The sequence below is a fragment of the Dasypus novemcinctus genome, chromosome X, assembly GCF_030445035.2.
Source record: "Dasypus novemcinctus isolate mDasNov1 chromosome X, mDasNov1.1.hap2, whole genome shotgun sequence".
NCBI lineage: Eukaryota > Metazoa > Chordata > Mammalia > Cingulata > Dasypodidae > Dasypus > Dasypus novemcinctus.
The window spans coordinates 136,368,434-136,383,816 of NC_080704.1; the positions used below are offsets into that span (position 1 = coordinate 136,368,434).

The 15,383-nt window shown below is 39.4% G+C and overlaps 1 pseudogene; it reads right to left on the reverse strand.

The window, feature by feature from the left end:
- Nucleotides 1-7,708: 7,708 nt before the first annotated feature.
- LOC101440171 (polyadenylate-binding protein 1 pseudogene) lies at nt 7,709-13,349 on the reverse strand (annotated as a pseudogene).
- Nucleotides 13,350-15,383: the final 2,034 nt, after the last annotated feature.

The window sequence follows — 15,383 nt, forward strand, 5'->3', positions numbered from 1 at the left end:
CTATTATTAACACCATATATTAGTACTGTACATTCATGAGAGAACACTCTCATATTTATACTGTTAACCACAGCCCACCATCCACCACATGGTTCACTGTATTATACAGTTCCATGCTTTGTACAGTCCATCCAAATTGTACACTCAATGGCTCTCATTTTAATTCCAGGACTTTGTAATCGCCTCAGTAAATTTTTGAACATTTTCCTTAGTCCAAAAGAAAAAATCCCATACCACCTTATTATACACCTTTAGCGTTGATAATAGAACCTTCTTTGATATTGATGCAAGAATATTACCATATTGCTGTTAACAATATAATTACAATATTGCTGTCCGTAAGTTACATTAGTTGTAATTTCCCCATGCATCACCATATTCTTACCACCTTGCAATAGTGACATACATTTGTTCTAGTTCATAGAAGAACATTCTTGTATATATACTATTAACCACAATCCTCACCCACCACTGGGTTCACTATGTTAGTCAGTCCCTGGATTATTCTCTTGCTTTCTTTCAATTGACATTTATGTACCTAAACAACCCCTTTCAGTCACAATCCCATTTATAAACCAACCATGCTAGTTATACTAACTATTAATATAATGTGTTATCATAAACTATCCATTTCCATGTTTTTACAGTTAACCTAATTAAAAATTCTGCATACATTAAGTATCAGTACCCCTTCTCAGCCCTCATCCTATCTCCTAATAACTTATACTCTAGGTTTTGACTCTGTGTGTTTATTATTTGTACTTAGTTCATATTAGTGAGACAATATACTATATGTCCTTTTTGTCTGGCTTATTTCATTCAGCATATTGTTCTCAAGGTTCACCCTTGTCAAATGTGTCACAAATCCATTTCTTCTTACAGCGTAGTATTCCATCATATGTATATACCATATTTTGTTTGTCCATTCATCGCTTGATTTGTTTCTATCTTTTAGCAATGTGAATAATGCCGCTATGAACATTGGTGTACCAATGTCTGTTTTTGTCACTGTTCTCAGTTCTTCTGGATATATTCTAGTAGAGGGATTGTTGGATCATACAGCAGTTCTACTTTAGCTTCCTGATTAACTGCCAAACTTTATTCCACAGAGGCTGCATTTCCATCAACAGTGAAGGAATGTTCCTATTTCTTCATATCCTCTTCAGCACTTTTAGTTTAGTTTTTAAAAAAATAATCACCCTTCTATGATTATTTTTGATGATGATATCTCATTGTAGTTTTGATTTGCATTTCCCTAATAGCTGGTGATATTGAAAAATTCACATGCTTTTTGGCCATTTGTATTTCCTCTTTGGAAAAATATCTAACTCTTTCACTCACTTTAAAAAATTGGATTGTTTGCCCTTTTATTGTTTATTGTATGATCTCTTTATATAGAATGGAAATCAAACCCTTATCAGATATGTAGTTTCCCAATATTTTTTCCCTTTGACTAAGCTACACTTTCACCTTCTTAACAAAGTCCTTTGAATCACAAAAGTGTTTAAGTTTAAGGAGGTCCTATTTATCCACTTTTCCTTTCATTGCTCATGCTTTCAGTGCAAAGTTTAAGAAACCACCACCTACTACCAGGTCTTGAAGATGTTTCCCTACATTTTTAAAAAGATCTATTTATTTTTTACTTTTATTTATTTTTAATTTTTAATTTTCCCCCCTCCCCCAGATGGTTCTCTTTGTCTGTCTGTTCATTGTTTGCTCGCCTTCTCCAGGAGGCACCAGGAACTGAACCTGGGACTATCTCATTGCGGTAGGTTGTGGCATCTGCTTCTCTTCTTTAGGAGGCACTGGAACAGAACCTGGGACCTCCCATGTGGTAGACAGATGCCCAATTGTTTGAGCCACATGCACTTCCCTACATTTCTTTCAGGAATTTTATGGTTCTAGCTTTTATGTTTAGGCCTTTGATCCATTTCGAGTTAATTTTTGTAAAAGGTGTGAGATAGGGGTCCTTTTTCTTTCTTTTGCTGTGGATATCCAGTTCTCCCAGCACAATTTGTTGAATAGACAGTTCCTACCCAGCTGGGTAGGCTTGACAGCTTTGTCAAAAATCACTTGACCATATGTTGGAGAGGATGTGGAGAGATAGGAACACTTATTCATTGTTAGTGGGAATGCAGAATGGTACAGCCACTGTGGAGGACTATTTGGCAGTTCCTAAAGAAGCTGAATATTGATTTGCAATGTGACCCTCCAGTACTACTACTGGGTATTTACCCAGAAGAACTGAAAGCAATGACACGGAAAGACATCTGCACACCTATGTTCATAGCGGTATTATTCACGATTGCCAAAAGTTGGAAACAACCCAGTTGTCCATCAACTGAAGAATGGAAAAACAAACTGTGGTGTATTCACATGATGGAATATTATGCAGCAGTAAGAAAAAATGAAGTCATAGCATATGACAATATGGATGAACCTAGAGGACATTACATTGAGTGAAGCAAACCAGACACAAAAGGACAAATACTGTATGATTGCGCTACTATGAACTAAATATATTGTGTAACATACTGTATGATTCTATGTATATAAAATGTAAATTTAGATCAATTTATAAAGATGAAATTTGATTAGTGGTTATGTAGGGCTAGGGAAAGCATGCTAAGTGATGTGGAGGTTTTCTTTTTGGAGTAAGGAAACAATTCTAAAGTTTTTTGTGTGATAACGAATGCACAACATTGAGATTATACTAAGAGCCATTGGTTATTCACCTTAGATAGATTGTAGACTACGTGACTATATCCCAATAAAACTGCTTAATAAATAATTGTGGAGGGATAGCCAGAAATAGCAGGTTTGTACAGCAGGGTAAACAGAGAGAGATTGAGGGCTGAAGCATTTTCTTGTTTGTTTGTCTGGTTTTTGTTTATTATTATTCTTATGGAAATAATGAAAATGTAATGGTGATTGAAGTGATGAATGCACAACTATGTGATTATAACAAATACCATTGATTGTACACTTTGGATGAATTGTATGCTTTATTAATATTTATCAATAAAATTTATTTGTTAAAAAATAACTTGACAACAGATGTAAGGTTCTGTTTCTGAAAAATCAGTTTGGTTCCATTGCTATCTGTCTATCTTTATGCCAGTATCATGCTGTTTTTACCATTGTAGCTAGATAATACGATTTAAAGTCTGGAAGTGAGAGTCCTCCAACTTTGTTCTTTTTAAAAGATCCTTCTGGCTATTTGAAGCCCCCTCCCTTCCTAAATAAATTTGATAATTGGATTTTCCTAAAACAGGTTGTTGGAAGCTTTATTGGGATTGCGCTGAATCTGTATATCAATTTGGGTAGAATTGACATCTTTTTTTTTCACTGTTTAAGAAATTTTTGTTAAAGGAAGAATTTTATAATCCAAATTAAATTTCTTTGCTCAATTATCAGTTCTATTATCTAAAACAGAAGTGACATCCTGAGCTATTCCACAGCAAAGAATTACAAAATTAAAGAAAGGAATGCTTTACATTTTTGCACTTTGCTGAAAATTCTTTTTCCCAGGGTTTATAAAACATTTATTTGCTTTTATATTTTATTATTTTTGCAGTTTTTAAAAAAAGCAATAAGTAATCTAAGACTAGCATTATGTTTGCTAGATCTGGCATTTGCTTAATGCATAAGGTTCAAAGTTTCTTTTCCTTTATTTATTTTATACTTTGCAATTTTTTCCCCACAACATTTATGCTTTTCGGTGTTTAGATTTTTTTTCCGTGAAGTGCAAGTTTCTTTTCGTGTTTTCTCATCAATTTTAAACTATTGGAACACCTGTGGACTTTTTAAAAAAATAATTAACTTTTTTACTTTTAAAGAGCTTTATATTATATGTTACATAAAAAATATAAGGATGTGGCAATTTGGATCTTACTAGACGTAAGCTTTTATATTTTTGTTTTCTTCTGACTCCCTCCAGGACCTTTATATGAACAAGCTCCTATAGGTCATTGTGAAATAAAGATCAACATTTCTAAAAAATATATATATATTAATTTTATAAGGGATTCCCATATGCTCCCCTCCTTCCCCCTCCCACTTTCCCACATTAATAACATCCTTCATTAGTGTGGTACATTCGTTACAACTGATGAACCCACATTGAAGCACTGCTACTAACCATGGACTACAGTTTAGATTATAGTTTATATTCTGTCCTGCAAATTTTTTTTATTTTTATTTTTAATTATTTTTTAATATTGTCTTTTTAAAAAGATAAATAGATCACATAAAACTTTATGTTAAAAAACATAAGAGATTCCCATATACCCCACTCCCCACCCCCCCACCAATTGCTCCTCCCACATCAACATCCCCTTTCATCAGTAAGGCACATTCATTGCATTCATTTTATTTGGTGAATGCACCCTGGAGCACTGCCACACTGCATGGACCATAGCTTACATTGTAATTCACACTCTCCCCCAGTCCATCCAGTGGATTATGGCAGGATGTACAATGTCCTGCATCTGTCCCTGCAATATAATTCAGGACAATTCCAAGTCCTGCAAATGCCCCATACCACACCTCTTCCTCCCTCTCCCTGCCCTCAGGAAACTACAGTGGCCACTCTTTCCACATCAATGATACAATCACTTCCATTGTTAGAGTGACGTCACAACAGTTCTATAGTAGAATACCAGGAAGTCCACTACAATCCATATTATATTCCTCCAACCTGTGAACCCTGGGATGGCGATGTCCACCCCACCTCTACATTGAGAGGGGGCTTAGATCCCACATGGCTGATGGATGCGATTCTCTTGCTTGCAGTTGTAGACACTCTCAGTTCCCTGGTGTGGTGGTTGACCATCCTCACCTCCCTGCCAGCTGACCTGAGTAAGTCCAATGAACTGGAGAGTAGGTGTTGCAACTCTGCTGAGGCTCAGGGCCCAGCTGGCACATGGACAGTACAGAGATTCAAGTCTTCTGAGCATACACCAACCCCAGCGCCAACCACAGGTGCAGTAAAAGTGACAGAAGAGCCATGTGTAGAGAGGTCACATCTGAGTTTAATTCCATCACACTCAGGAGCACAAATTCCAAAGCAGGGACCACTGGCAAGGCACCGAAATCCAGAATCATCTGTCATGACTGTAGAACTTGTGTGTCTCCATAGCCCTCAGGAGAACCACTACCTGGGTTTGTATATACTTTGGTTATCTCTGGGATCCTGCTGAGGCGTGCATAAGCGCAACCCCTCTGATGACCTCCTAACTCATTTTGAAGTCTCTTAGCCATATAAACTCAGTTGCCTTTACCATTTACCCCTTTTATTCAAGGTCTTTTTCTAGTTGCATCACTAGTTTGGTGATGGTATTAATCCCTCAGTGCCAGGGAGGCTCATCCCTGGGAATCATGTCCCACACTGGGGGAAAGGTAATGCATGTACATGCTGAGTTTGGCTTAGAGAGTTGTCCCACACTATTTGGTAGGTTATGAGAAAATATATAATGACCTGTATCTGTCACTGTAATGTCATGTAGGACAAATCCAGTGTTCCAAAAATGCTCCCATATGATGGTTAGTTTAATGTGTCGACTCAGCCAGGTAATTGTGCCCAGTTGTTTGGTCAAGCAAGCACTGGACTAATTATAATGTAAGGACATTTATGGACTTTAGTCATCAGTGAGTTTACTGCATAGATAGTTGATTACATCTACATCAATCAGGGAGATTGCTGTCTGCAATGAGTGATGCTTTATCCAGTCAGTTGAATGCCTTAAAAGGGGAAGTGATTGCAGCACTCAGAATTTCCCAGCTTGTCTTTGGACAGGCAAAGTCTGCTGGAAACTCATCAATAACCTTACCTGTACTTTCATTGGAGTGCCTGGTTTGCAGCCTGCCTGAGACCGGACCTGGACTTGTGCATCCAAATGGTCACATAAGAGACTCATAAAATCTCATACTATTTATAGATATCTCCTGTTGATTCTGTTTTCCTATAGAACCCTGACTAATACACCCCATATTACACCTATTCTTCCATCTCCCATCCCTCAGAACCTCTGGTGGCCACTATCTTTATATCAATGATAAGAATTCTTCCATTTTTAGAATAATAATAAATCTGTTGTAGAATAAGTCTACTTTAGTCCACTGTTCATTCCCCAATCTTAAAGATTTTGGAATGGTGATGCTCACTCTGCTTCTAATTGAGAAGGGGCTTAGATCCCATGGGGCAGAAGGATGGAGGTATCTTGCTTGCAGTTGCAGGCAGTCTGTTCCTTGGGATGGGCATTGTCCATCATTATCTCCTTGTTAGTCATCCTGGGTGAGTCCAATAAACTGGAAAGTAGGTGTTGCAACTCTGCTGAAATTCTGGCATCAATTGGCACATGGATGGACCAAATATTTAAGTCTCTGGGACATATATTTACCAAGTATAGTGCTAATTATGGGCTCAAATAAAAGGAGCAGAAAAGTCATGTGTAGAGAACCTACAAATGAGTCTAACACTGTTACACTGGGGAGCATAAATTGCAAAGTAAGGTTCCACTGACAGAGTACCAAATTCCTGACCTGGGACACTGTTAACCAATTGCTTTCTGGGCAGCTTTAGCTTGGTGGATTTGTAGTACAGCTACAGCTTCATCAACCTTAGAATGGAGAGCCTCTGCAGATTCAAGTATATGAAGAAGTTCTGAATTATTAGTCATTAACAACATGCCAGTGATTTTACCAGCAAGTGTAGGGTGCATGACTTGAATAAGAGGACAGAGCTGTTCACCCAACATCTGATTTTGCCCTTGAGGAGGGGCAGATGACAACAACATGGAAACAGCCTGCTGACCTTGTACATGAACAGCAGGCTGCTGCATGGCAACTTGTGGCTGTGCATTAAGACGTTGTGGATTGCAAACTTGCACAGCATATTTATACTGTGCAATGGTGTGTACAGCAGGAGTAATTGCAGCAGTAGCAGCTGCAGGGTGTGCATCCATTGTCTGTGTTGATGTATTAGCAATGTGTTGTTGACATGACTCATGGAACCTGTGAAGAAGCTGGTCACATAGTACTAAATGGTGGTCTAGGGGTAGCTGGGTGAATAGCACAGGGTATATTTTGGAACGGATGAGGCCCATTCACAGTCCAGCAAGGACTTGGTCTTCAGCGAGCAATTTGGCTAGGAGGATACTATGCAGCACGGTTCTGAGTTTGTCAGATAGCTGCCATGAAGTAACCTAAAGGAGGTACTGGCTGGTAGGGGTTGGTTACATGGTATGGGACAGCTCGTACATTTTCCATTCTCTACACATACTGGTTAGTGAGGTGAGCCTGGCACTCTTCTTTGTGCTGAGCTAAAGCTACATGCAAAGGCTTTGTGGTCACAATTCTACCATTCATTTCTGTAACTGCTTGAGTAGTTTCTTCTGGGGAGGAGAAACAAACAAAACCCAACACTTTGCTACAACCACCCTTCATCATAACCTTTGCACTAGTGATTTTACCAAATGGAAAAAACTCTTCCCAGAGACCTTCATCTTCAACACAATCATCAAGATTTTTCAAAAAAAGGTTAATTCCCTGGTATCTAGTGATCTTATCTTGCTTCATTTGTTCAAACTTATGCTTAAGTTCTGTTAATCATTCCACATTTCTCTGAGCTTGACCAACGTAAACTTGTTTTCCATTGAGCACATCCACAGCTTTCTGTGCATCTTTATGCCTTTTGAAGCTCACAAATTCAAAAACCTTTGGGTTTTCCACTTTCACCTGTCATTACTTTCACACTTAAGGCAGGTCCAAACTTGCCAAAGAGATGCTTAAGACACTCATCATCTATGTCTTCTCCAAAATGTTTGATGTACACATTGATAAACTCTTGTGCTCTAGCTGAGTTCTGTTTCTCATTCTTTATGAGATTTAAATTGCTCAACAAATACATTGCGATCTTTTAGAAGCATCCCATTCATTTTTCAATAGCTCTTTCAGCTGCTTCCTGTGTCTCGAATGTATAAATCCATAGTCTTTGGAACCATTTTCATCACAAACCACCTTACATGAAAGGATGTTACCAAAAACAGAAAATATATCATACAGTGCTTTATTATCAATAGATTTGTCCAGATTTTTAATGACTATTTTGTCCACTCCACTTTTCCAAACTAATGGATCATGCTGGTACCACATGATGCATACTGGTTTGCCCTTTATAATATCAATTTTCATGTTGTCCAAAGCATGCTCCAGGTTCGCCAGCTGCTGGAAATTCACATAAGCATAGCCCAAGGAGACATGGGTGATCATGTCCCTGCAGACTTGGATGGAGAGGATGACCCCCTGCCAGGCTTAACTTTTCATAGAGCACTGCCTCCTCATGTCAAGGTATAGGTATCCCACGTACAGCAAGGAGATATGGTAGCTGGGGTTCATCTCAGCCTGGCTGTCCACAGGGCCACAAGCCACAAGCTTTCCATAAGAGAGTGAGTGCTGGAGGAGGTGCAAGCCCAGAGGAACAAAAATCAAAGGGAATAAAAAACTACTCAATGGCTGCAGAACGGGCGATCTCTTGCTGTTTGCTGCTGGTTGCTGGCTGGGAAGCTAGGTTAGCAGTGTTGGGTTTGGGCAGCAGGAAGACCTCTGACCTTGGTTCCTTCTTGGAACTGCTGAGAGGCCCCAGGCCACAGGGTTGGTCTTGGCTTCTTCATAGTGTTATTTTATAAAAGAGGAAGAAAAACTTGTCTCTGATGGGAGAAATGTGGATAGTTTGTAAATTTGGGGGGGAGGGGTTAAAAGATTTTTTAGATTTTTAAAAATCTTTAAATAATTAATGTGTGTTCCAAGCCCAGAGCACACACTCTGCACACTGAGCACTAACCACTGGGGAAAAGGTAGGAACGACATCTTAACCACATTTAGTCTTCATGGAATATCCTTCCATTTATTTAGGTCTACTTTGATTTCTTTTAGCAATGTATTGTAGTTTTCTGAATACAGGTAAAATTTATTTCTAAATATTTGATTCTTTTAGTTGCTATTGTAAATGGAAAATTTTTCCTGACTTCCTCCTCAAATTGCCGTTTCCTAGTATATACAAACACTACTGATTTTCACATATTAATCTTGTATCCTGCCACTCTGCTCAACTCATTTATTAGCCCTAGTAGCTTAGCTGCACATTTTTCAGAACTTTCTAGGTATAGGATCATATCACCTGAGAATAGCAAAAGTTTTACTTCTTCCTTTCCAATTTGGACACTTTTATTTCTTCTTGCCTGATTGCTCTAGCTAGAACTTCTAGCACTATATTCAGCAATGGCTGTGGCAGAGGGCATCCTTGTCTTATTCCCATTCTCAGTGGGAAAGCTTTCAGTCTTTCACCATTGAGTAAAAGGTCAACCGTGGGTCTTTCATATATACACCCTTTCTTTCATACTGAGAAAGTTTCCTTTAATTCCTGTCTTTTGGAGTGCTTTTATCAAGAAAGGATGCTGGATTTTGTCAATCAATCAAAATGCATCAATCAAAATGATCAAGTGAGTTTTCTTTTTCAATTTATTAATGTGATGTATTACGCTGATTGATTTTCTTGTGTTGAACCACCTTGCATGCCTGGGATAAAGTCCACTTGATCACAATGAATAATTGTTTTATATGTTGTTGGATTCACATAGTGAATAGTTTGATGAGGAGTTTTGCATCTGTACTGACTAGGGAAATGGGTCTGTAATTTTCTTTTTTGTATTATCTATATCTTGCTTTGGTATTAGGGTGATGTTGGTTTCATAGAACGAGTTTGGTAGCATTCCTTCCTGTTCAAATTTTTGGAAAAGTTTGGGTTAAGATTTATATTAAATCTTCTTTGAGCGTTTGGTAGAATTCACCTGTGAAATCATCTGATCCAGGGATTTTCATTTTGGGGAGGTTATTTTTTTAGGTACCAGAGGCCAGGGATTGAAACTGGGACATTGTATGTGGGAAGCTGGTGCTCGATCACCAAGCCACATTGGCTTCCTTGGATTGGTTTTATTGTTTGTTTTGCTTCCAATTTTTCAGGAGGCACCACAAACTGAACCCAGGACCTCCCATGTTGGAGGTGGGAGATCAACTGCTTGAGCCAACACACACCCCCAAGGTTTTTTTTAATATATATATTTTTTCTTTTTAAAGGAGCTTTAGGTTACATATATAAGAAAATATAAGGGATTCCCATATACCCCATCCCTTCTCCCTCAAACACTTTCCCCCATTAACAACATTTTTCATTATTGTGGTGTGTTTGTTACAATTGGTGGACACATATTGAAGCATTGCTACCCACCATATGCTGGAGATCGAATCCAGGTTCTCATACATGGGAAGCAGGCACTCAACCACTGAGTTACATCTACTCCACAATGAGAGTTGGTTTTTTCATGTTTGTTTTGTTTTTAGAAAAATATTCTTTCAGCAATTTTAACAAAGGCACAAATTATTAAATGACAATGTAAATTTAGTATTTTATTGTTTATTTTTAATTAAAAAATTTTAATTTGGCATCTTAAGCTAAAGTTTATCTCAAACGCTGTTCTTAAAATTATTTTTTCTTCATCAATAAGGTATTTTTTAGCAAAGTTTTTAATTGCCTTTTTTAAAAAGATATATAGATCACAAAATGTTACATTAAAAAATATGAGATTCCCATATGCCGCACCCCCCCACTCCTCCCACATCAACAACCTCTTTTGATAGTGTAGTGCATTCATTGCTTTTGATGAATACATTTTGCCACACTGCTACACCACATGGATTACAGTTTACATTATATTTTATGCTCTCCCCCAGTCCATTCAGTGGGTTATGGCAGGATACATAATTTCATGCATGTGCCCCTGCAATATAATTCAGGACAACTCCAAGTCCTGAAAATGCCCCCGTATCACACCTCTTCTTCCCTCTCCCTGCCCTCAGCAACTCCTGTGGCTACTGTCTCCACATCAATGGTATAATTTCTTCCATTGCTAGAGTAACAACAGTTCTATAGTAGAATACCAGCAAGTCCACTCTAATCCTTACTTTATTCCTAAATCCTGTGGACCATCGGATGGTGATGTCCACTCCACCTCTAAATCGAGAGGGAGCTTAGATCCCACATGGATGATGGATGCAATTCTCCTGCTTGCAGTTGTAGACACTCTCAATTCCCTGGTATGGTGGTTGACCATCCTCATCTCCCTGTTAGTTGGACTGGGTAAGTCCAGTGAACTGGAGAGTAGGTGTTGCAACTCTGCTGAGGCTCAGGGCCCAGCTGGCACATGGACAGTCCAGAGATTCAAGTCTCATAAGCATACACCAACTTCAGCACCAACCACAGGTTCAGTAAAAATGACAGAAGAGGCATGTGTAGAGAGGTCATATCTGAGTCCAACTCCATTACACTCAGGAGCACTAAATCCAAAATAAGGCTCTCTGGCAAGGTACTGAACTCCAGAGCAATCTGCCATGACTGTAGAGCCTGTGTGTCTCCATAGCCCTCAGGAGCACCAGTAACTGGAGTTGTATCTATTTTGGCTGTCTCTGGGATCCTGTTGAGATGTGTGTAAGTGTGACCCCTCTGATGACTTCTCGATTCATTTTGAAGTCTCTTAGCCATAAAAACTCATTTGTCTGTGCCATTTCCCCCTTTTATTCAAGGTCTTTTTTAGATGCATTACCAGCTGATGGTTGGTAGTAATCCCTCAGTTCCAGGGAGGCTCATCCCTGGGAGTCATGTCCCATGCTGGGGGGAAGGTAATGCACTTATATGCTGAGTTTGGCCTAAAGAGTGGCTACATTTGAGCAACAGGAAGGCTTTCAGGAGGTAACTCTTAGGCACCCTGTAGCTCTAGACCTAGTTGAAATTTCAAGCACACAGGCTTCTAAGCATAGTCATCAGTATCAAGGGCCCATCATTGGAACATCTTTCTTCACTGTTCTTTGCCCTTGCAATTGGAGGATTGTTGCTGTTCTGTTGTGGAATGTGACAGAGCTCTCCCAGCTAGGAACTCAGCATTCCCTCAGTTGTGTGTGACTCTACCTACTATGACAATACCCAATGAATACCCAAACATTTTTATATACCATATGTACATGCCCTGGAGAACTCCCTCCCAATCATGTGTCCCCCATCAATGACACCCCACACCAGTGCTCCTCCCCTGCCATAGCTGAACCCCTCCATGATCCAAAACTTCTTAAAAAATGAAGCCTAATATATTGCCAAATTCAATTAGTAGGAAAATGAAATAGTAATGATAGGTTTAAAGATTAGAAATAGAACACATACTAATTTAGTAAAACTAAAATAAAGTAAAAAATAAATTGGGGTATTAAAAAATTAAAAATATCATAAAACTTTGTTTTTGATGTTTTGACTTTCATCACTGTAACAGGTGTTGCCCTGTACGTACAGTGGTAAGGCAATCTCTTCTATTCATTCCTCAGTGTCTACATCCTTTTTAAAAATTTTTTTTAATTTTGTCTTCAAAAAAGATTTAGATCACAATAAAGTCACATATGAATTAGGGGACTCCCATATACCCAGCATCAACCCTTTTCCCCCTTCCCTAGCCATGATCTTTTTACAAGTGGATGTTATATTTGTTACAACTGCTGGACAGATAGTGAAACATAGCTACTAACCATGGTTCCATTATGGTTTATATTTTAGACTACACACTTTTATAAATTTTTGGTGAAATTTAACATATCCTATAGCCATTGTTGCACAATCTTGTGGAACATTTCCATTGCCCCCTAGTTACCCCGTCTTCCATCTATTCTATTTCTTTCTCCCCTTCTCCTCGGGGCCCACTGTGACAACCAAGCTTCACTGCTTGAAGGACCAGATTCATAGATACTTGCAATGATGCTGAGGGCTTGGCACACTAGTCTGTCCTCACTAATTGGGAGCCATCCATCCTCTCAAGAGACACTCTTTCCTCTGTTTGAGAACATCAGGCCTCCCCATGATGGGGGTACATCACCTTCCTATTCATTGTATGGGTCTCCACCCACTGATATAACACATTCTGACAAGGTGAGCACTCACACACTCCCTAGAAACCTGCCCCAGGTGCACCCTGTGCCACTTGCCACCTGTCAAACACTTTAAACAAGTAACCCTCCCTTATTATATTTTCTAAAATGTTTTCTCAACATTATAATTTCGACCACATACCTGACAATCTCCTGTGTTCACCTGCTCCCCCAAACCTCCTCCCAATTCCATGGACCCTCTGAACCATCCTACCAACCCCAGACCCCCTCAAGTTTGCGAAGCCCCCCCTCCATTGTATCCCTATGCCCCCGTCTTATCCCTTCATTGCACATCTACTTACCTCCACTTTATCATAAATTTCGCCCATGTAGGCATCAGCTCACAAACTTCCACTTCCCCCCAATTTCCGGTAAGCCTATTGTCCAGTCTTTAGCTCTCTGAGACAGTTTGATTTGCTTACTTCATATCAGAGAGTTCATGTAGTATTTTTCCTTCAACGCCTGGCTTGCTTCACTCAACATAAGGTCCTCAAGATTCATCCGTGCCATCCCATGTGTTAGTACTGTATTCCTTCTTACAGCTGAGTAGTGTTGCATTCTTTGTATATACCGTATTTTGTTTATCCATTCATCTGTTGATGGGCATTTGGGTTGATTCCAACTAATGGCAATAGTGAATAATGCCACTATGAACATTGTTGTGTATATATGGGTTCGTGTCCTTGTTTTCAGTTCTTCTGGGTGTATACCCAGCAGTGGAATTGCTGGGTCGCATGGCAAATCTATAGCTAGTTTTTTAAGGAACCCCCAGTCCTCCAGAATGGCTGGATCCTTCTGCATTCCCACCAGCAGTGGATGAGGGTTCCCATTCCTCCACATCGTTTCCAATACTTGTAGTCATTTTTTTGATAGCTGCCAGTCTAATGGGAGTAAGATGGTATCTCATTGTGGGGTTTTTTTTAAAGATTTATTTTTTATTTCTTTCTTTCCCCTCCCCCCCCAGCTGTCTGCTCTGTGTGTCCATTCGCTGCGTGTTCCTCTGTGACCACTTCTATCCTTATCAGTGGCACCGGGAACCTGTGTTTCTTTTTGTTGCGTCATCTTGTTGTGTCAACTCTCCATGTGTGCGGCACCATTCCTGGGTAGGCTGCACTTTCCCTCGCGCTGGGCAGCTCTCCTTATGGGGTGCACTCCTTGCGCGTAAGGCTCCCCTATGCAGGGGACACCCTTGTGTGGCACGACACTCCTAGCGCGCATCAGCACTGTGCATGGGCCAGCTCCACAAGGTTCAAGGAGGCCAGGGATTTGAACTGTGGACCTCCCATGTGCTTGGCGGATGCCCTATCCATTGGGCCAAGTCCACTTCCCTCATTATAGTTTTGATTTGCATTTCCCTAATAGCTAGTGATGTTAAGCATCTTTTCATGTGCTTTTTAGCCATTTGTATTTCTTCTTTGGAGAAGCATCTCTTCAAATCTCTTCCCCCTTATTTAAATGGGTTGTTTGTCTTTATTTTTGAGATACAGGATTTCTTTATATATGCTGGATATTAGTCTCCTATCAGATATATGGCTACCAAATATTTTCTCCCATTGGTACCAGGGATTGAACCCAGGACTTTGTACATGGGAATCAGGTGCTCAACCAATTGAGCTACATCCACTCCCCTTGGGGATATTTTTTTAAAATTATTTTTTATTTTTAAAGAAGCTTTATATTACATAAATGTTACATAAATATATAAGGGATTCCCATATGTCCCCCCTTCCTCCTCCCACTTTCCCACATTAAACACATCCTTCATTAGTATGGTACATTTGTTACAATTGATGAACCCATATTAAAGCATTGGTATTAACCATGGACTACAGTTTACATTATAGTTTACATTCTGTCCCACACAATTTTGTAAGTTATGACAAAATATACAATGGCCTGTATCCATCACTGCAATGTCATGCAGGACAAATCCAATGTCCCAAAAATGCCCCCATATTACAGCTATTTTTCCCTCTTCCATTCCTCACAACCTCTGGTGGCCACTGCCTTTACATCAATGATAAGAATTATTCCATTGCTAGAATAATAATAAATCTATTGTAGAATAATAATAAGTCTACTTTAGTCCATTGTTCATTCCCCAATCTTGAGGATTTTGGAAGGATGATGCCCATTCTCTTCTAAATGAGAGGGGACTTAGATCCCATGGGGCAGATGGATGGAGGTATCTTGCTTGCAGTTGCAGGCACTCTCTGTTCCTTGAGATGGGCGTTATCCATCATCTCCTTGTTAATTGTCTTGGGTGAGTCCAATGAACTGGAGAGTAGGTGTTGCAACTCTGCTGAAATTCAGGGCTCAACTGGCAAATGGATGGGCCAAAGATTTAAGTCTCTGGGACATAT